The following is a 20,278-nucleotide window of genomic DNA, read 5'->3' as shown; positions in this document are numbered from 1 at the left end:
TAAGAGCAGGTAGCACATGTGGTTCCGTTTCTCCATTAATGAATAAGATAGATACCTGCAGGTGTTTACAAGAAAAAAAAAAAAAAAAAAAAAAAAAAAAAAAAAAAAAAGAAAGAAACCAAAACAAAACAAAAAACCAAAACCAACACAAAACAAAAACACCAAAAAATCACCAAGGATTTTTGTTCTGTGCTTACTATCCCAAACTCTCTGTGTCCAAGGTCTGAGTTATACAACTACAAATTAAGATGACTGGGAGAGGGCATTTCAGAGAACCAGGTGCTACCAGTGTGTGGACCTTGCCATACAGAGTCCCTATTAAAGCAAAAACAACCTTAAGAGTTGCCAAAGGTTGCAAAGTTCAATCCTTCCAGCAGCAGCAGATACAATGCCAGGGGCTATGGCTGTGATGATGCTTGACTTTTTGAATCACTTGTACAGGTGATCATGGAGGATACACCATGTTCAGCAGGCCCACCCTGACTGGAGGATCACTAAGACAGAAGATGATGCAAAGTATTTCTATTTGCTATATATATTCTCCATTGTACTATCAAGGGACTGCTTATTCTCAGCCCAGGGCAGTGAATGTGTTAGGTGGAAAAAGCAGACAGAAAAGTCTCTCACCTTGCCACAGACTTATTTCCTCTTCTTTAATTCCTTCACTTGCTCTAGTGGACCCATTCTTGTCCATCCCATCCTCTCATCTTCCACAGATTAATTAATTTAGCCTTCTTGTAAACTCTAGAATTAATGTACAGATTGAATAATTTTATTATCATCATAACAATTGAGGATAATGTGTCCTAAGTCACACCTTCAGAGAGATCCAACTTAACCAAGAGGAAACTGGACAGGAACTATCTACTGATGATACCCAAAACTGAGTTTCAAAACTAAGGCTGATACAGAGCAAGGAAGACCACCTCTGACCTAGCTCTTGCTTTACAACTGTGGGCCATGGGCATGAAGCAGTTTAGTGACTTCACCAAAATCCAGAAGTTGGGTACCAAAGCACGCCACCTGAGGATCCCAAACACGGGAACCAGGGGGCTAAAAAATCCTCTTTACCACTTTCCATTGCCCAGTCCTGCCAAGAGAGAGGGTTTAATTAATGTTTCAAGGACAAGTGCAATTAATACTCTGTCCAAATGCATCCCACAATTAGTTTCATCTCAGCTTCTAGGAACAGGCTGTCTCCTCTTTGGCACCATGCAGCAGGTGAAACCTTGGGGTGCCCAGCTGATGGCTGGGCCCCAGCTAATGAACTGGGTTAGGCTGCTTCCATTCTCACTACAGACCCTTCAAAACAGTGTCCTTTAAACAGAGACCTTGAAGGTACTCCCAATAAAACCTTCTCCATGTCTCTGTGCCTCAAATTCAACTGTACCAGCTTCTATTAGGTTGGCAGTGCTACTGTTGCCATGGAGCTAGCTCCTGCTGACTAATTCTCTGGCTGCCCAGCCTGTGCATCCACAGCTCACACACAGTACTTGTCTTCCCATTAGGGATCCAGAGCTACCAGTTCCCTCAGCTTCCCAGGCCCTTTATGTGAAACTCCAGCAGCAGCAGCTGCAAGCAGCCAGGTTATGCAGAGCACCACATTCCTCCTCTGGGAACGGGCAGCACGAATAAACCCAAAATCCAATTTTATTGCAGCTTTCAAATTCTTAACAAGCCAACAAAAATTACTGTTACCTTTTTTTTTTTTTTGTATTATTATTTCAAATTTTTAAAGTGACATGGCTTTTTAAATCAATAGTTAAATTTTAGATGCTAAGGATACTGTTAAATGTATTTGGGGATGGTAAATCAGAGGCACTAAAGAAATAATTATCATTACAACAACGACATGAATTCCCCAGCAGGATATGTAAGAGTGAGAGAGTGACTGTCGCCCTCTTCCCTGCCCAGAGTCATGAGCAAAAGAACATCCATGAGTCCCTCTGCCCATGCTGGCACTGGGGCAGTCCTACAAAGGCAGGGTGGGCCAGGACATGCAGAACAGGTCTTTGGAAAGGTAGGACCATTCAAACCTCATCCTAGGTCATTTGTAGGGCTGAGGGCTTGTCAGGGAGAAAGCAAAGCCTTTTTTTTGATCAGGCAGCTGCCCACAGCAGAGGAGTCTGGGAAGAGGTGTGAGAAGGATGGGATGCAAGATGGGATGCAGAGCAGGATGCAGGGCAGGATGCAAAGCAGTGGTGGAGCGCATCCCAGCGGGAAGCACAGCTCCTCTCCAAAGCATCAATCTAAGCTTTCCCGGCTCCAGCCTTCCTTCCCAGCACTGTGCCACACACATCTGTGTGGGGAGGGCCGTGTGGCAGAGAGCCAACTCAACAGCTCAAGAGGTGCAATTATCATTAAAGCCAAGCAGGCTGGAGCAGGGGAGAGGAGATGCCTCCCTGCCAAATGAATAGGTTTAATGCTGCTCACATTCCTGCATTCCTCTGCTGAAGTGTAATGAATAAACCCTCACAAACTGCTAAAAATGAGGTGGTTTTGGTTAAGCATTTCGAGTGTGTGTTTTGTAATCTTACACCTTTGCAGACAGAGAGCCCTGCTATGCTGGTAATCTGGGAGCTGAGGTTTTCCAGAGCTGGCTTGTGTAGCCAGGCAGAGACATCAGCACATGCCTGTTTTATGGGAACAGCATCCCCATCACAAGTGGGATGGGATAGAAGGCGCTGGAGCCAGGCAGATCCCTTCCCAGGCAGCAGTGCAGCAGGGGTCCCTGACCAAAGCACACACACAGAGACACTTCTGATGGCAGTACAGGACAGGATAGCACAGCACTGGACAGGGCACGATTAGAATGAAATTGAATTGAATAGAATAAAATATAATAAAATAGAGTAGACCATTTCAGTTGGAAGGGACCTCCAACAACCATGTAGTCCAAATGTCTGGCTGCTTCAGGAGTGATCGACAGTTAAAGAATATAATCAAAGGCACTGCTCAAATGCCTCTTAAATACTAACAGGCTCAGAGCATTGACCACTTCTTCAGGAAGCCTGTTCCAGTATCTGACCACTCTACTGGTAAAGAAATGATTCATGAGGTCCAGTCTGAGCCTTCCTTGATGCAGCTTTGGACCATTCCCACACATCCTGCTACTGGATCCCAGTGACAGGAGCTCAGCACTGCCCTCTCCACTCCCCCTCCTCAGGAAGCTGTTAGAGAGCAATGAAGTCACCCCTCAACCTCCTCTTCCTCAAACTGGAAAAGTCCAGAGCCCTCAAACACTCCTCACATGACATAACTTCCAGCAATTCCACCAACTTTGCTGCCCTCCTTGGGATACATTCAAGGACCTTCACAACCTTTTTTAACTGATAGGGTCTAGAACTGTACACAGAGCTCCAGGTGAAGCCACACCAACGCTAGCCAGAGTAGGCTAATCACCTCTTTTGCTCATCTGGTCCTGCCCATCTGTGTTTGGTGCACCCCAGGACGATATTACATACAAAGCTTTTCCCTGTCTGCACTTGTTTATCTGAAGTGGATCCTGCCTGGGTCTGGAAGCAATAATATTGTTTATTCGTGATTCTACTGAAAAAAGTAGTGGCTCTTTAGCCAAAGGTCAAAATCCATATGTCCCTCTGCTTGGCCTTGGCTTCTCCAACCTGCCTCTGTCAGCACTATCATCTCTCCCTTCCTGCCTCTTCATCATCCTCCAGTTCAACTTCGAGTTTCCCTCCCCAAAGCCCCTGTGGTTCAACCCATGCTCCCATCCATCTCTGTCTCCCTTTCACCTCCACTAGAAATTTGTATTGTTATGATGGTCTGTGCCCTCCTCCATGCAGACTCTCTTGTTTACTCCAGACTGGTCTCCTTGTGTTTGAAATTAAGTCTCAGGACATCTTTTGAATGCTCTTTCATCCAGATCTGCCATTGTCATTGAAGCTCTTGCTTTCCCACATCACAGCCAACACCCATCGTTCCCTGAGACACCTAAATTCTCCTGACCAGCAAGAGTACTACCACATGGCTCATGGTTTCTATCCCACTTCATCTTCTCAAGGATAGCCCCTTTCCCTGTCTCATCACACAAGAGCTCTTTAACTTTCAATGCTTACCCCATGCCCTACAGTACCCACTATTTGCTGCTGACTCTTAAAATGTTGACTATTACTTAGGAACTTGGTCTCCTGGGCAAGTCAATGGAAAATGCCTTTGATATTGAATGACATTTTTCCCCTTCCTGCCCCTTGTCTGGTAGAAATTCATCTCAAATGTCTGCCAAACTACCTCAGTGACTTCATCAAAACTCTCCTTTGCATGACATTTATAAGAAAACTCAGCAACTGAGAGGCTGCTGGTGTTCTGAGACATGTCTATCAAGATGCTCAATCGTGCCCTGGTGTTTTTATTTTACTCTCCATATGCATGTACCAATCACAACCTCCTGTCATTGATCCAGACCATGAGCTCCCTGGGGGGTGGACAGCCTTTGATTCAACATTTGTACCAAGGACAACAGACTCAGGGGCACCTTTAGTGCTCCTACTGTCACAGTAGAGAAAATAACACTTTTAAAGACCCATGAGGGTCAAGATATACCTGCTTGCACTAGGTATGATCCCCAGACTAACAGCAGACAACATGACCAAGGAGTCCACTTGCATAATGTTGTCAGGAAGGCACAAGTTACCTGAGGACACTTCACAGTGCATCAAGACCCAGGTGTCCTGTTGCATCTACTTACAACAACATTGGGATTGGGCATCTACTCTAGATGGAGTAGGAACTCTAGGCAACCTGTTCCACCATTTCACCACACACATTGTAAAAAATTGCTTTCCTTTTATTTAGTCTGAATTTACTCTCTTTAGTTTAAAGTCATTACCCTCCATCATTACAAGCCATGCTAAAAAGTCTGTCCCTATCTTTCTTACAAGCTCCTTTTAAGTACTCAAAGGCCACAATAAGGTCTCCCAGGAGCCTTCTCTTCTCTGTGCTGAACAACCCTGGCTCTCTCAGCCTGTCCTCCTCAGGGTGAGACCGATGAGCTGGTCTGGATCCCTGAATCTTTGCCATCCCTCCACTTTTGTCATCTAAAAGTGACCAACACCAAGCATCCTTTGCTACTGCTTGGCCCCAGAAGCAGCCTTGAGCAAGACCTCAAGAGCGTTCTGGTACAAATTCTGCCAGTAGCTCCAACCTCCACGTGTGCACTGGCACCTCTGCTATCCAATCAAGGAGATGCCCAACTGGCCAGGAAGACAATCTGTATCACATCTCACACCCTGGGCAGCACCCTCACACAGAGCTTCTACCAAATTGAAAGACATAGGGGAAAAAAAGCAAGCTCACATGGAGGTGACTTTCCCTCTACTGCCCAGGAGAGACTTGCAAGGCAAGTTCTTCCACCAGGCTCCCAGGCTGGCCATGCCATGGGCCCAGCCACCAGCCTCAAGCAGGACCCACTGACTGATGAGAATCCAACAGCCACATGGGACCTGTGCTCTGCAGCCCAGAACAGAGATGCACACACAGCAGGGATAGCTTTGCACTCATCATTAGATGAACTTGACCTGAACTAATGCTGCAGCGACAGAAGCCAGGAGTAAACCACAGACCTTACAGACTTCAGACACACAGGGAGAGCTCCCCTACCTCCTTCAGTGCTTCTCGCTGGGGCTGGGCTGCATCTCTGCAGATTAGGGATTGACTGGTCCCATAGAGAGGGACACCACAACATCTGCACTGTGCCACACAGGCCCTGCCTTCCCTGCTGGGAAGCACTTCCCATGCTCACATCACACATTCTGCACATGTGCACATGAAGAAGTTTCTTGCAATCACCTGCGCTGCAGGTCAGCAACAGCACTTTCAATCGGGATTTCTCCGAGGTCTGCAAGGCTGAAAACACTGTTCTCTGAGAAACAAGCATGACTCTGCTTGGTTGAACACAAAAAATTCCTTTGTTTTTATTAATGTTACAATTTCACATCACAGGCATTTTCAGGCTCCCTGTGATTATTTTGTATATCCAGTGGTACACAGTTCACAGGCACAGCCAAAGGCAAGAAGGTTCCTCCAAGGCTCTGATGAGCAGGGATTTCACAGGACCCAAGTGGGATGTGTCCACCCAGACATGTGCAGACAGACCTGGGCTTGCTCTGCTTGTGCCTAAAGCTGACTGGGACTCAATCCAGCTTAAGACAAAAGCCACAGAGCCACATTAGTTCAGCACTCTGCCCAAGCTCATATGACCAAAATGAGTACCCTGGGCAAACACCAACAAGACCTTTGATTTTGCTGTCCACAACAGTTATATGAGAATGGAAGGGTTATAAATCACCAACAGCATTGAAAATCCCTAATAACTGTAACTGGTAACTATTAGAAAGAACAGATTTAAGTGAACAAGTGTGCTACTCTATCCCAGTTGAATGATGGATTTCAAACCATCTGGTCCTTGGGGAACAATGTTCCATATTGTACGGATCTGTGGAAAATAACATCAAAAATGCAACTCTATTGTCAGAAGGTTTAAATTTATTTGAAAGTATCTGACATCTTCATTAAAACAAAAAACTAAAAAAAAAACCAACACATTTAGAAACTCACAAGATGAGAAAGGCTTGGAAAACCAGTTAGAGGGTGCATAATGAAAGAAAATCCACCCTTGGGTGGAAAGAGCTGTTAAAAATCCAATCACCCAAACCCCTCACAACATCAGGGACCTCACTAGCTAGTATTGTTTGTGAGGAACAGTTTATTCAACAAAAATGAAGGTGTTCAGAAGGAAGAAAGTGAATTGAAATTTAGCCAATACAAAGATAAATGTGCATGTACAAAGAAATGCTTTAATATTCTGAATGATGATTAAAAGCTACAGGTGGGAAAACAACCATTTCTTGCATCACCAGTGTCCTCATGTACAAATGGCACTTGGAAGCACCCTATAACCCATCCAAGCAGCCACCAGGCTCAATCATGTTTAGCTTGAATGTGCCAGTGAACACAATAACAAAGCAAATTCCTACATGTGTGTGGGTGACAAGACAAAACAACACTGAAATGAAAGGAGCTGATGGTCTACCAAGCTCTTCCCTTCTATAGGAATAACATTTTACCCTATGGCATGATTACCTGCAGAGGACTTGGGCTGCTTTCAAGATAGTTTAGAGGGGAAAAAATCAATGACCATTTATCTGTACCTCAGCACTTTTGGGACTCTCAAAGCAGTTGGGGAGAGGAAAAAAACCTCTTCAGAAAGAGGAAAAAAAATACAAAAAACTTTTTCATGTCTCTAAATGATGTGGATGCAGCCTCGATGGGTGAGGTGGACTGGGTTGAAAACTTCACAATGTGCAAGTCTAACACTTCATCACTGAAAAAGACCAAGTAACCTTTCCTCACTTCCTAAAGCCACTGCTGGCCCTGGTGCTCACCAGACCTCTCCAGCTGCTGATACAGTTCCCTGACCAGCAGGAAGCTCACCCAGTACACACACAAGCTGAATTTCTACCAGCACAGTGAGCTGTGGGTGGATCAGTGCTGGAGCAAGCACAAGAAGCTGAGAAGAGCTGGAGAAGAGAGCAGTGCCATGCCCATGATGGCAGGAACGGTGACAACCCAGCAAAGCCAGCATAGCCCAGCACACAGCCAACAGTCAGCAGCAGAAGGAAGAAGTGGACAAGGAAAGGGGAGGAAGAAAGGAAAATGGCAACAAATATAACACTCGTTCTGAGGAAGCTGCCGCTAATTAAAACCCAAAGCAAACACAAAATTTGGTAGCTGGAGAGAACAGTGCTGGGTTCTGCTTTGGATTTGCCTGGCACTTATCAGCTTGGTTGGCAGGACACTTGTTAAGTAGCTCATCCTAAGGGAAATTCCTGATTTTCCTAAAAATTCCACACTGCTTCAAACAGTGTGTCCTATACCCAGGTTTCCCGACCAGATAAACACATTAATTTTATCTCTGAACAAATATTTTGCCACTCACTACCTCTGTGTGAAGAAACCAACTAAGGGAAAGGAGGACACCTGTTAGTTCAGGAGAAGAAAATCTGGATATGCACACAATGCTTTGAGAATTGCACAAAACACTCCAGTGGGAAAGAAAAGTAAGGGAACAGACAGGAAAGTTGCTCTTGGCCTGGGTACTGGCTATGGTGAAGCTCTGGTTGCTCCTAGAGGTAACTCCTGCCTTGCAACCCGTCTGTGCCCAATATTGAGCTTTCTCTTCTTTCATTAAACAACACGAAAACAGCCTTTTTGAAGTGATTTGACAGAAAAAGCTCTGACAGATTTAAGCTGTGGCTCCAACACTGCTCTGTCAATCCAAATTAAGGATGCTACCTCCTGATTCATAGCCCAAAGGGGTTTCACCTTGTACAGGTGGAACAAAGTGAAACCTAGGTTCCAGAGGATTCTTCTGGCTGTCTCCATTCAGGGTGGGAAACTGAGATGGGTATTGCTGGATCAGAGCAGGTATCTATCACCACTGCTATCCCTATCCCTTGGGATATCACTGAGAGAAGTCAGCATGGTAGAACAAGGCTGATGTGTTGCACAGAAGCCCCTGATGCTCCTACCCAGATGTGTCAGCTGCAGCACTGGGAAATGGAAAGCAATCTAGAAGGAGGAGAGGGAAGAGTTGCACAGAGGAAAGGTACAGCAAGTGGGAAATTTGGACTTATTCCCAGTTTCCAAAGGACAGGGTTCAGTCACATGAAGTACATGTTGCCCCTGCAAAGCTTCACCAAACTCCCAGCCTCTGCTGCTGATGGCCCCAAGGGACTGCCACTTCGATGCTCAGCACTGCAGTGCCCTGACAGGCAGCAATACTTTGGGGCTCACGTGTATGCCCCCAAGTCCCTGCATCTATTACCAAGTAGTCTGCTGGACATCCCACTACAAAAGTATCAAAGTGACATATGTGCCACAAAAATAGCTGAAATCAGTATTCCTAGCCCTTTAATCAGCTTTTAACTGCCAAGGTAATACAGTACAGATGCTCAACAGCAGTCATGCTTGAATGCATTAGAGGTGTGATAGGCCTTTTTGTGGAAATCTTCATTTTTTCAACAAGCATCTTTGAAATCAAAAGCATCCTCTGGGAAGACTTGGGAAAACCCAAAATAACAGCAGTGATCTAACCAGCATGCACTGCTCCACACAGCAAAGACAAAAGCAATAAAAGTCAGTGACGTTAGCAGCACACCTCGGAGGTTTGTAAGCAAACAAAAAGTTAAAGAAGCACAAAGCTGAAAGACTCAAAATTATCAAAAGAGATGGGAAGGAAACAGAAGGAAAAATGGAGAGAAGGTAAATCTTCCCTGATTATACCAACTTTTGGTATGGGGCCATGGGTACCATTTCAGTAACTTACTTCAAACAACAACCCTATTTCATTTATACATCCAAGCACACTGGCACAGCCCTGACACCACTAAAACTTTTTATAAACCCCTCTTTTACCACAGTAAATACCAGAAGGGCAAACCTCCTGACAGCCTCCTGCCCAGAGAGCAGCAGACTCAGTACTTTGTCCAAGGAGCTCTGGCAGATGCTCCAGCTGTGGGTCGCTATCCTGACTTCAGATTCTTGCAAAGACATCAACTGGTGCAAGTGGAGTGTTGTAAAAAAGGCTGAACTCATCCAGGGAAGATGAAGCCCTTTTCAGTCTAGAAAGTCTACACTACATATTTTTAAATCACAATCATGCATGGGGAGGAACCCAAGCAGAGGGCTGGAGCACCAGCTCCTGTGTGTATGCTCCATGGCTGAGCATCATGGGGAACGGGCAACAGCCCCAGCAGCCTGTTACAGCATCAGGTTGTTTATGTTTTTAACTAAAATGGTAAAAACAGAGGTGGGGGCAAGGGTGGATTCACTGCTGGTTATTAACCAGCCAGAAAGAAGGTACACTGTAGCTGCCTCCTCCACACCATATAGTACTCCAGTATCATACCAAACTCACATGGCTGGATTAGTGATGAAATCTCTGTAGAGGTCAGTGAAGGAGCAGGAGGAGGTGCTTCAGACCCTGCAGCCTGCCGTGCAGCCCGAGGTGAGGCAGCTGTGTCCCTGTAGCCCATGGAGGACCACAGGGAAGCAGAGCTCCACCTGCAGCCTGTGGAGAAGACCCGTACCATAGACAGATGAGAGAATCTCCTGCTACTCCTCTCAAGAACTTTATTCACCAATGGCAAAAGCTGCAGAGGGATTGTCAGCACTGATTCAGATGCCTGTGAGGTATTTCCACATGATTTTGTTTTTTACTGGCTGCATATTTCTGGCTAAGTCAACAGATCCAGTCATTGCTGTTACACATTGTCCTCAGTCTGACATTTATTTTTGCTCATAGTAAAAGAAACTGCAGTTCTTTCTGATTAACTCCACAGAAATGCCTATTACTCAGACAGGAGTCTCAAAGTTGGCTTGAACTAATCAGCAAATTGGTTTAAAACAATTAGGTTTTGAGGATGAGCATCCTCTAGCACCCAAAATGCAATTCTGAGGGGTTTATTTACTACTAATGTTATTTTTTGTCTTATTGTCCCTATCAGGTTAATCCCAGACAGGACAGAAATGTCATCAAACCCAGCCAGCCCACTGTGGTATAACCCAAAATAGCACAATTAGTTTCCACAACAGGCTTCTCCACAGAAGGACCCTGTTGCAGTTTTGGCTCTCTACATGCCTTGTGATTCAGTTTTGAGGGGATGAAGTTCACAAAGAAGCTGCATGAGTTAGTGCAAACCCCAGAAGTGCATCCTGCAAAAGCCAGTAGAGATGACCCAAAAGGTGACTGCACAAGTCAATGCTTTGCAGCATCCAATTCTTTAGAAATAGAGAATCATTAATTGAGCTGAGGGGACCCGCAGAGATCATCAAGTCCAACTCCTGACCCTGCACAAGACAACTCCAGGAGTCCCACCATGTACCTGAGAGCATTGTCCAAACACTTCCTGAACTCTGATAGGCTTGGTGCTGTGACTCCATCCCAGGGGAGTCTATTCCAGTGCCAAAAAACCCTCTGGGTGAAGAACTTTTTCTTAATAGCCAACCTGTCCCTGTCTTGCCCAACTCAGCTTCATGCCACTCTCTCAAGTCCTATCACTGCTCACCAGAGAGAAGAGATCAGTGCCTGCCCTCTGCTTCCTCAGACCTGCAGCAGGCTTGGCCAGCTGGCCAGGCACAGCTGTTTGCTGGTGGCCCAGCACAGGACAACTCATCCCTTAAAACAAGATGAATGAGTTTCAGCAAGTAAGCACAGACTCCCTGACAGAGGGACACAAAAATGCCTAAAAAAGACTTACAGAACATAAAGAAAGCCAAGGCTGTCAGGCAAAGAGTTGCACAGTGCCCTTTCATACACCATTCCCCCAAGTCTGACAAGAGAAGAACATGAGGCAGCAGCTGGGCTTTCATGGGAGCACAGTGCCTGTGCTGATGGTTTCAAGTTGGCTCAGGGTCAGTGCAGCTTCTCAGTGGGAAAACAGCCCTGAAGGACTCAACACAAAGCACAGTGACTCTCTTCTCCTCTCCCTCTTGTCAAAGCATCACTTGAAGCAAAAGCCTGAAAATGTGTTACCTGGGAAAGCAAAGCAACCACATTAGGGAGCAAGAGCACAAAGCACACAGTGACATTTACAAGTGAGCTTGAGCACACTCATTTGTATTTCAAAGGCCAGGTTGACACAATATATTTTTCTTGTTCTAGTTTTGGCTGTGAAGGGAATAATACACAATTTTGAGTGCTACTGCCACTGTGTCAACTTTCCTGCAGTCGGATACAACATTCAGCCTGCTTTGCTTGGAGAACATAAGGACCAATCTTGGAAAATCCCCCTTTGGCTGACATAAAGAAAACCAATTTAGGAGGCTTGATCACATCCATACAGTCACCAACCCACCCTCAACTTCCTATGGCTTGCATGAATGAAGCTGATCGTGTTGTCTCCCCTCCTTCAGTAACTTCACACTATGAAAGTTTTCCATCTTCAGAGCTCTAGCTCATTGATGGTGTCACATTTAGTAACAAAACAGGCTCAACAGTTTAACACCCTTTTGGCCTGCATCACACTGTAAGATGTCCTCCTTTGTAGGAAAGGATCAGTATTTCTGACATCACCATCAGCAGCAACTGGACCAGCACTAATCAGACACAGCCCTCCTGGTGACAAGCCACGGCGCTCCTTAGATCAAGAGCTGCCTCTTCAGCCCAGAAACCCAGTGTAAGACTGAGTAGAAATCCAGTTTACAGCCTTCCCTGTCATGCCAGACCCATCAAGACCCTTGTTGGAGGTGGCAATATCCTGCTCTGGCATAACACCTGCCTCAGCTGTCAACCTTGAAACTGGCAGCCAAGGTACACAGTGCACTTACCTGCAATAATTTCAGCCTCACATCCTCCTCCTAATAAACACCCAACTGTCTCAAAGGAACAACCCATCCTCCCCATTTTTCACCTCATATATTTTATGCCTCTGTTTTCAGGTCTTCAGTCCAGGAACTCCAGAGCTTCTTGGAAACCTTTACTTGCCTACAACAAGACCCATCACAGTTCAGCTGGGCAAGTATGTGAAACTGACAAAGCCATAATGAGCCAGGTCTCCATTCCCTTGGTAGATACCGTCATGACAATGTGAAGGCCTTAAAGAGATGCCATCATATAACAAAGACCATGAATGTCCAAGCAATAGAGATCACCCTCTTCTAAGCAGGACCAAAAGACAGGAACATTAGGTGGTCATTTTGCTCCACTGGTTCCTTCAAGTTAGAGTTGACCACAAAGTTTCACTCTTCCTCCATGACTGGATGACACAGTTAACTCTGGCTCCTTTCCTGTCCCCAAACATATTGGTACTGTCACAGTCCTTCTACCCAGTGTTTGGGTCCATGCATGTGACCCAGGCAGGTGTCCTAGGAAAGCAAAATAGCAAACAAAGGTAGGTGTTCAAGAAACTATGGGGTAATCAATTTACCCAACTAATGATCTTCCTATCCACATCAGAATTTTTCTTTCAAGTTTGCTGTCCAGTGCAGTTTCTCACACTCATCTTCTCCACTCAAACACATATTCTACCTCTGCCCTGGCTGCTGTCTCCAGCTTTCATCTACACCTGTGATACTCTAGTCATGGTCCAACATGTCTCCCCTCTACTTCAGGGCAGTTTTATCCCCATTTTTAAAACCGTTTTCTCCATATGCACTTTGATCACATTTGCAGACACATGCAGCTCATTAGTGTGTGTAACTCGGGGATCTGGAGATTTCCACCCAGCAGCTCCAAAGCCCCCACATCCCTCACCTGAAGTCACCTGCAGTGGTGCTCCACAGTTTGTGTCTTCCCTTGCCTGGCTGGGGCAATGGCCTTGCTTGGGAATGAAGTGAAGCAAGACAGAGAGACCTGGCAATGGACTGGTTGGACACAGCATATCCAAGCCAAGATCCCACCACAAAAGTGAGAGTTATTTCGGTGACAGTACAGACAAGACAAGCTTTATATAAATCACATACAGTAATGCATACTCACACAGAGCTATACGTAAGATTTATACACAGTACACACCAAAATAACACCAGGGAGTATAGATGCCAAAGAAGGGGTAAAATTAGAATATTAGAGAAGTGGCAGAATCTTGTAAGAGAATGGAAAAAAGGCCTATTTTGAACAGCAATGAACACATTTCAAAAATATTGGATATTCTTGGCTCAGAGCCCTACATACCACAACACACGACAATCACATCAGACTGAAGAACGAGAAAAATCAGCCAGAAAGTCCATGGGAGATATCCCAAGAAAAACAAGGATTGCATGTGGTAGGGCGCTGCAGCAAATTATTTCCTTGGCGTCACAGAGTGCACCAGTGTTCTGTCTAGTCCAGCCTGCTGCTGAAATGCAACTTTCTGAAGGTCACACAGCCCCTACATGGCAAAAATTAGCATAACCTCAAAAATAATTTTTCAAAATCTATTCCTTGAAGGTTAGTCCAACATTAACAAGACAAAAAGTAGTATTGGCAGGGAATATCAGGATGCCATTTAACCCAGAGAAAGCTAAACTGTCAATAATGTAAATTGGAACCAAATAATACTGTTGTTAGCTCAATGACTTCATAACTTCATAATTAAGTTAAGGAGGAAAAAGGAGATGGAAAATAAATGAAAATGGGCTGGACGGTTTTTACCACAACTGGATAATGTGTCCAAGGGCATTGAAGGGGGCAGGAGCATCCTAAGATTAGGAATCAACCCTGACTTAACAGATCCTCTAGAATGGAAAAACTAATAAATGCAAGGTAGTACTAATCTGTAATAAAGCCTACTATAATATTAAACAATAACTAATAAATTCAAATAAAGGCACTACATACATTGATCAATCATAAGTGCAAAATGTAATCAGAATCACAGCACTCAATAATTAAGACCTACTACCGAGATGGGGGCAAGCATGGTGCATTTGAAGACACATCCATTCTGCTCCACACTTTATGGACATCAGGACTTCAATGCAATACCTTGGGTAAAATACTCCCCAGCACTTTCTGAGGAGAAATCTGTGCCCGAGACACAAACACAGCTCTGAGCATCATTTGCCCAGCTCAACTTACAGCAAAAAGTTTTCCGAACTTTCCCATCCTTTTTGACGCCGTTTTACTGGATTATTTGATTATAGGCATGAGGGATGAATTGCAGGCAGAGGGTAACTCAATCCCTCTCTCCCTGGAGGAGTCCCACTGGCAGCTTGAAGTGAGGTGCTGACTTTGGTTACTTTATCCTGGTTTTTTTCTCCTGCAAGCAACCACAAGAGAAACCTCAAGCAAAATTGTCCGAAACTCTCCTGGAGATATGGAATTCAGTCCAACATGGGTGCTATTTGAACTTCATGAAATGCACATCTTAAATAAAAAGGTTTGCGGTGGTGTGTAGCTGTAAAATTGATTTGAAAGCCTTAGCACACCAGCTCATCAAGAGAAATGCAACCACATTCATCAGCTCTCAGCATGCTGGCAGTTTCAAAGATGCTACCCATGGCCAAGATTAGCCTGTTATCCCAAACACAGGCATTCATTGGCTACTGTAGCCAGGAGACAGCCCCAAGTTTTATATATATTCTCTGTTTGAGGGAAACAAGGACTTAATATGAAACTAATTTTTTACACAAGCAACAGAAACATCAAGAAACTACAAGGTGGGACTGCTCTCGCCCTAATTTTAGCTGTCTGGAAATTGGGCATCTAACATAAGCCAAATGCTCAGAAAATTTCCATGATCCATAGAGGATCCTGGTCCAAAGCATTATTTGTTCCCACTCTTCCCACAGAATTAAGTGGTGTTTACACTGAAACACCATTTTTTTTATTTCACACCCAACCTCCAAACCACAGCCATTCAAGAGCTGTGACATCCACCAAACAGCAGTTGAGACTGGCACAGACATGCTGGTACAACATGTCCAAGTGGGTCAGCATTTTTGATGCTCAGTCACACTTTTGGACATTTCTAGTCTGCCCAAGGTCACTCAGGAAGTATGCTGCAACACCAGGATGTTTCACACTCAGGCTTGAGCTCTTCCCCCTTTTGGAAAATGAAACTGCTTTTATAGCCTTTATCTGCCCTCTCAGAAAATACACAAAAATTGATCCCAAGAAGTATCAAGCTTTTTGGAGGGCTTTTTTTTTAGCACAGCTGTTAAAGAAATATGAAAATTCAGTTCAACAAGACAATCCATTTTCCTCCATCGTTGCGACTTCTCTTCATGGATAACCTACATGGTATGGGATTTGCCAGCAACCAAACACAAGGAATGGCCCTTCTGCCACTTCCCACCTGGTTCTGCTCAACTGCCCAGCAGCCCTGCCCACACCAGTGGCACCATCACAGCAGAGCGCATGGAAAGGGCTGCAGCCTCACGTTCATCCAAAACACCATGGCATTGGAAATAACATAAAAGAGCCAAATCCATCCAATTCAGGCTCTTTGGGACTATGCCCAGTTAGGAAATCTTCCCAGCAAAGGATAATTTGTAAAGCCCTATCTATACAGTAAGGTCTAATGAGTTAATCCCCATCACAATGTATAGCTGATGCCTTCCCACAGAAGAATGCAATCCAGCAAGGAGGTATTCCTGGCATGTCACTACACATTCTCAATTAGAAGGAACATCAGCTCTCCCTGTCATGACCACGCTGAAAGACAAGATAGAAAACCACCACCCATCTCATCCCAAGCCAGCAGCACCCAGTTTGTCTGCTTGGCACAATAAGGGCAACCCTTTCCTCCTCACATGAGCTCCCTTTATTGCTCTTAAAGACCTCTCAGCTCCTCTTTTTGGGAGGAATCCAAATTTGGACAAAAAGACAAACAAAAGAGAAATAATAAAAAATAGGAAACGTATCACACACAACCATTTGGCAGCTTGGACCCTGTGTTTACCTGCCCAATTGTCAATCCCCCTTTCCATGGGGGTATATCAGCATCATGTACCCAGCAGCCCCACCAATGTGGACCCCTCAAGCCTCCAGGCTCCAGCTTCCATGCCAGCTTCTCTAATGTGACACTGCTTTGGTTGGAAGTAGCACTGGGGCGGGCAGTTATGACTCAGGGTTACAGCTCAGAAGCATTACCCCTGGGGCACTGGGATGTTAGCAGAATACACCCCAGTTTTCATAACTAACCCTTCTTGACCTCAGCCCCCTTTACTCCATATTGGTTTTCAATACACAACTTCATAATTCAGAAAATGAAAAGAGTTTTCTTTAAATGGGTCAAATTTATTGAAGAAAAGCATCCACACAAGGCAACATCTCCCTAAAGGAGTCATCTCTGAAGGACATGCTGCAGATCAGAAATTCAAGTTAAAAATACAGACAATACAAACCACCTCCGAGAGCAGCTTTTTCACGCATGTGAGTAAACCACCCATAGACACCGTTAACTTTAGGAGGAAACAGCAGAACCAAACAAACCATTGATGCAAAACCTAAAAAAAAAAACCAAAAAAACAGAAAACACCTGGTTCAACTAAATATATGCAGTCTGCAATTGGATGCCCTCCATGAACACAGAGAATGGCACAGAATGACAGAATAGGTAAGGCTGGAAGGGACCACACGGCCATACATACCATGCAGGCTGCAAAGGAGACTGCACAGCTCCACAGCGATGCTGTGCTCTCTCCAGACACAGACGTGTCACCACGGAACATGGCATGCTGCCGGCTGGCCCAGACAACCCCAGCAGCTGCTGATGAAAAGCAGCTGGATCTCAAAGAGAACTCTGCAAGAAGCTGAAGGGAGACCAGATTGAACAATGTCATAATTTTTCTCCCCAGTTTTATATTAGTGGCTCTGTGAGGACAGAACACCTCAAAACCTTTGTACAAGTGCCTGGGTGCAAGGATGGAGCATGCAGAGAGCACAGAGCCCAGCCTGCTGCTCCCTCCCCACCTTCCTATCCAAGCACCCCTGTACCACTCTGTCCCATGAAGCTACTTTAAAGAGGCAAAAAAGTCTGAAACAGGAGACAGCTCGAACAGATTTTTATCACCACATCCTGCATATATCAAGTGAAATCAGAAAGAGGGAGGTGCAGTCCACAAAATAAATAAGCAATTAAGCCTCACAGTGAAAGAGTCAACGTCTTGGCTTTGGGGAAGGGGGGGATGGCAGCTGGGGAGATTAGTGAAACTATCAATGAAATTAAGCAGGCCACCTGCAGGACAGGAGAGCACAGGTGAGAGTGGGGGGAGACCAGCCATCTGTGGCTACAGCTGAGCTGACAACAGCCAACAGACACATGTGCAGGTCCAAATCACACAACTTGGTTAAAAGTTCTGCTAGGCTGTAAATACAGGCTGGGTGTAGAACTCGACTGAGGCAGAATCAGAGTGGGATGGGCAGAGCAACTGCTCAGCACAGCTCCGCCTGCACTCAGCATCGCCAGGCTGGCCATGGAGGGTCCCGAATCCGCACCAGTTCCGAGCTCGGGCACTGTCGCCACTTGAGCAGCCAGCCCGTGCATTGCTACTGCACCAAAGATGAGGCAAAGCTCGGCCCAGGAGCCGTTCCAGGTGGATTGAAAGAGCCAGCCTCGTGTGGTACTGCTCGGGCAGGAGCTCACTCCGCTTGCCCAGCGCTCCTCACGCTGCCTCCACCACGGGGGCTTCAGCTGCGGCCACAGACCCGCTCTGGATCCCCGCTCTGGATCCCCGCTCTGGATCCCCGCACTGGATCCCCACTCTGGATCCCCGCACTGGATCCCCGCTCTGGATCCCCGCTCTGGATCCCCGCTCTGGATCCCCGCTCTGGATCAGCTGGGCTGCTGAGAGACCTCACAAATGCCAACCAGGGCTCCCACCTCCCCAGCAGGTCAGCAGAGCCACAGCCCATCCTTTTCTTTCTGTATCCTGGCCTCCGGGCTTTCCTTTTTTCGCCTCTTTGCAAGGTCGTTAGGCTTGACAAAGTTATCTTCTGCAGTTGGACCGAACTGCTTTTTCTCAGGGTTGACCAACTTGTGTCATGCAAATTACCCAGGGTGGAGGTAAACCAAGAAAAGGGGCATTCAGATGGTTCCTTTTATGTTTCACAAATCATTTGCATCCTTATTCTCAGCCTTTAGGGCAACTCTCAGTTGATTCAACACCTGCTTTTAGCTGCCGGGAAGCACATAACAAACCTTCTCCACACGCCCCCAATTCACACCCCTTCCGAGCACTTAACTGCTGTCACTGAGGCTTGCAAAACCCCCCTCACTTCAGGCAGGCTGCTCATTTCATATTGGTCAAGGTGGAGATGACAACATTCTCCTGCTACCCACGTCCCAGAATCCCAAAGCATCCCAGCTCAAAGAAATCTCTAACTCAAAGAAAGCAGAGAGCCTCACAGCAGACCATCAGCTTCGTGGCTTTGCATTCCATGAGCCCTGAATATCCTTGCTAATATCCACATTGTTAGCCCCAGCTTCAAGAAGAATGGAGTGACAGAAAAAGAAAGCCAGATGGTGCGAACTTAAATGTGAAAAACCCAGAGAGACGTCCAGCAGCCAAGTAAAAATGAGGCTGTTCCCTGGAATCACTGATACTGCAAAAGTCATCCCCCTTCTTAGATACAGCCCTTGCATCTCCCATTAAATTGTTCATCCTTAACATCAATTCTCACAACTCCAAAGAATCAGTTTATTCCTGCTCTCTGGATGGAGAATCAAGGCATGGATTCAGAGCAAAGAGACCAGTGGCAGAAGCAAGCATCAAATACAAGGGCACCGTGAGTCCCTGCAACATCTTCTGGTCCCCAAGGCAGACAGACAGAAGCAGGAGAGGTATGTGTCAGGCTCAGGCAAAAGGCAGTAACCACATCATTCCACTGTGACAGTTTCCCTTGCTATAAAAAGGAGAGATTCCTCTCTCCAGGGTGGCAATGAAACCACTCCAATTATCAGTAATACAGAAAAGCTAACAGTAAATTGCAGAAAAAACTAAATAAATTAAGAATAACACACACACATATATTTCCTTTGCCCACTTACAACTAAACAAGAGTGATGTACTACAGCAAATTATATTTGTTCTTTGACTTAAAGGTGACAATCTTGACAGTGGACCATCATCATTAATCCCTATTTCTGAACAGACTGCCCTCAAGAGAATAAACATATTGAGGGCATCAGCAGAAACATAAGCATACAAAAAATCTTCCAGAGTTACCTCCGCTTAAGTACAACACCTTGTACATCTAAATTTCAACTGGTGTCAGTATTTATCCTCACTGCAGTAGGGATGAGCCAACACAGGCTGAGTACTCTGCAAAGTGAAGCCGAAAACATCTCCAAGAACTAGGAGGGGAAGCAGAGGGGGCGGCCTAGCAAAGACAGCAGATGTCTGTGCAGGATTTCCCCTGGCTGAGAGATGCAGGATGTGCACAAAAGCTCTGGATGGAGATTCTAATCAACAGAGAGCTGGCATGCAGGTCCCAGTTCTTCACAGAACCAGACCTGGGGGATTCTGCACCTTAGCCAAGGTATCAGGATGTGGATGCTCCCTCTACAGGTGTCAGGTTCCCATGGGGAGATGGCAAGCATTGTTCCAAACCTTCCTGTGGCTGAAAAGCCACAAGCCACATCACTCAAAAAGCCAAAGAGCAGAGCAGCTCCAGGGCTGGTTCCCAGGAGGTTACAGTGCAGCCCAAGCAGCTTCACTGGGTCTTAGTGCAGCGGCTCCTGGGCTGGAATAAACTCCTGAGGCTGGAATCTCTTGCTGATTCTCACTGGGGCTGCAACAGCCAGTGTGAGATGACCCAGTTGGACTGAAACCT

General features: G+C 45.7%; 1 protein-coding gene and 1 long non-coding RNA gene across 27 annotated transcripts in view; one reads left to right on the top strand and one right to left on the bottom strand.

The window, feature by feature from the left end:
• Positions 1-20,278, bottom strand: part of LOC110476993 (uncharacterized) — a 169,232-nt gene that overhangs the window by 88,855 nt on the left and 60,099 nt on the right. For 5 of the 26 annotated variants that reach the window (XR_014953067.1, XR_014953066.1, XR_014953059.1 and 2 more), the window contains one exon: positions 628-744. The exons of the other annotated variants lie outside the window; for them this stretch is intronic. The gene's annotated coding sequence lies outside the window, so the exon portion shown is untranslated. The remainder of the gene's footprint in view (positions 1-627; positions 745-20,278) is intronic. 26 annotated transcript variants of the gene reach the window in all.
• LOC146768467 (uncharacterized) lies at positions 713-20,152 on the top strand. Its single transcript, XR_014953087.1, has 2 exons — positions 713-12,328; positions 12,457-20,152. It is a non-coding gene; the product is annotated as an uncharacterized LOC146768467 (long non-coding RNA).

The sequence above is a fragment of the Lonchura striata genome, chromosome 2 (assembly GCF_050655825.1).
Source record: "Lonchura striata isolate lonStrDom1 chromosome 2, ASM5065582v1, whole genome shotgun sequence".
NCBI lineage: Eukaryota > Metazoa > Chordata > Aves > Passeriformes > Estrildidae > Lonchura > Lonchura striata.
The sequence above is the reverse complement of the archived record's forward strand: the minus strand, read 5'-3'. Positions and strand labels throughout refer to the sequence as shown.